This window comes from Rhinopithecus bieti, unplaced genomic scaffold (assembly GCF_001698545.2).
Source record: "Rhinopithecus bieti isolate Rb0 unplaced genomic scaffold, ASM169854v2 scaffold_61298, whole genome shotgun sequence".
Lineage (NCBI taxonomy): Eukaryota > Metazoa > Chordata > Mammalia > Primates > Cercopithecidae > Rhinopithecus > Rhinopithecus bieti.
In genome coordinates this window covers 1704434-1707097 of record NW_016823727.1, presented here as the reverse complement: position 1 = coordinate 1707097, position 2664 = coordinate 1704434, and the positions used below count along the sequence as shown (strand labels likewise).

General features: G+C 46.3%; 1 pseudogene across 1 annotated transcript; it reads left to right on the top strand.

Annotated features, from left to right (window-relative positions):
• The first annotated feature begins 1384 nt into the window (after positions 1-1384).
• On the top strand, positions 1385-2347 carry LOC108521803 (chloride intracellular channel protein 1 pseudogene; annotated as a pseudogene). The gene has a single exon (XR_001883284.1). The product of XR_001883284.1 is annotated as a chloride intracellular channel protein 1 pseudogene (transcript).
• The last annotated feature ends 317 nt before the right edge of the window (positions 2348-2664 follow it).

Below are 2664 nucleotides of genomic sequence, written 5' to 3'. Positions count from 1 at the left end.
TTGAGATGGAGTCTCGCTCTGTCACCCGGGCTGGAGTGCTGTGGCCGGATCTCAGCTCACTGCAAGCTCCGCCTCCCGGGTTCATGCCATTCTCCTGCCTCAGCCTCCCGGGTAGCTGGGACTACAGGCGCCTGCCACCTCGTCCGGCTAGTTTTTTGTAGTTTTTAGTAGAGATGGGGTTTCACCGTGTTAGCCAGGATGGTCTCGATCTCCTGACCTCGTGATCCACCCGTCTTGGCCTCCCAAAGTGCTGGGATTACAGGCTTGAGCCACCGCGCCCGGCCAAAATAATCTTCTAAAGTAGACATTATTTTGCCCATTTTAAAAAGGAAACTAAGGCTCCACTGGTGATGTCACAAAGAAGAGGCAGAAGGGAAATTAATCTGAATCCTGACAGCAAATCTTTATCTATTTCACCATCACCACATCACCCTGCCCCTCAGTTGCGTCCCATGTGCCACAATTCACAATCTATATAAGGGATGACATATATGTGACCCACGTGCTGTAATACTCTTCTCCCAGATGAGTGACGGACAAGGGTCCTCTTTCGAGTTGACTCTCAGAATGCCTCCTAACACACTACCTGTTTTAGTCCTTTTTCTGCTGCAGTAGCAGAATATCACAGACTGGGTAATTTATAAAGATCAGAAGTTTATTTGGCTCATGGTTCTGGAGGCTGGAAAGTCCAAGACTATGGCAACAGCAACTGGCCAGGGTCGTCACCTAGGTATCATGTGGCAAGGAAGCAGGCACACAGGAAACAGAAAAAGGAGGACAAATGTATCCTTTTATCAGGAACCCATTCCTACAATAGCAGCATTAACCTACAGTCAGGAGGGTAGATCCCTCATGGCCTAATAAGCTCTTAAAGGCCTCACCTCTTAATACTGTTACGGTGGCAATTAAGTTCTCAACACATAAACTTTTGGGGGATACATTCAGATCACAGCACTACCTAAGCACCCACTAATAATCAATCCCTGTTGACCTGTGAAGTAAAGCTAATTTATCCTTGAGGAAAAACATTAGTGCAGATCAACAGGACAAAGTCAGATTCAACCAAGACTGTGTGCTCCATAGATCAAAATTTTGCTTTGTTCACACCAGTATCCCTAGGTCCCAGAACAATGCCTGATACGTAGAAAGCACTCAGTAAATACTTGTTGAATATGTGAATGAATAAAAGGTATTATATAAAGACCCATGCCTTCAGGGAATTTACAGAGAATGAAGACAGACAAAAAGAACATAAACAGACCTAGTGCAAACTAGCCTAAGATAGGTACCATACAAGCATAGTCAGTTGTGGGTAAAATAAGAAGAGAGGGAAGTCTGAATTAGTATGGGTAACAGCGTTTAAAAAAGAATATGGTGGGCCCGACGCAACCATGGCTGAAGAACAACCGCAGGTCGAATTGTTCGTGAAGGCTGGCAGTGATGGGGCCAAGATTGGGAACTGCCTGTTCTCCCAGAGACTGTTCATGGTACTGTGGCTCAAAGGAGTCACCTTCAATGTTACCACCATTGACACCAAAAGGCGGACCGAGACAGTGCAGAAGCTGTGCCCAGGAGCCTGCTGTATGGCACTGAAGTGCACACAGACACCAACAAGATTGAGGAATTTCTGGAGGCAGTGCTGTGCCCTCCCAGGTACCCCAAGCTGGCAGCTCTGAACCTTGAGTCCAACACTGCTGGGCTGGACATATTTGCCAAATTTTCTGCCGACATCAAGAATTCAAACCCAGCACTCAATGATAATCTGGAGAAGGGACTCCCGAAAGCCCTGAAGGTTTTAGACAACTACTTAACATCCGCCCTCCCAGAAGAAGTGGATGAAACCAGTGCTAAAGATGAAGGTGTCTCTCAGAGGAAGTTTCTGGATGGCAACGAGCTCACCCTGGCTGACTGCAACCTGTTGCCAAAGTTACACATAGTACAGGTGGTGTGTAAGAAGTACTGGGGATTCACCATCCCCGAGGTCTTCCGGGGAGTGCATCGGTACTTGAGCAATGCCTATGCGCGGGAAGAATTCGCTTCCACCTGTCCAGATGATGAGGAGATCGAGCTCGCCTATGAGCACGTGGCCAAGGCCCTCAAATAAGCCCCTCCTGGGACTCCCTCAACCCCCTCCATTTTCTTCACAAAGGCCCTGGTGGTTTCCACATTGCTACCCAATGGACACACTCCAAAATGGCCAGTGGTCAGTGAATCCTGGATCACTTGTTCCGGGATGGTGTGGTAGAAGAGGGGATGAGGGAAAGAAATGGGGGGCCTGAGTGAGATTTTTATTGTGGGGTGGGATGGGTAGGACAACATATTTCAGTAATAAAATACAGAATAAAAACCAAAAAAAAAAAAAAAAAGGATTTGGTGTTGCTGCTTTCAAGTTATCTTAATCTAAGCTCACCCTCTTCTCGGGCTGATATTCTAATAGGCCGGCTTTAACAAGCAGATGAAAATAATTTATAATTAGTAACACTATTTACCTTAAATTGTTTACAACTTAAGTTCATAAATCTCTTTAGAGAGAACCAATGGGACTTTCAACCCAATTCTGGGTGGGTCAGTGGGAATAAATGAGATCTTGAATTATTCGAACAAGAGCCCTGAGGTGCTATCACTTGTCCTTTTCTCACTGAAACCTAACAGGGGCCCACACAG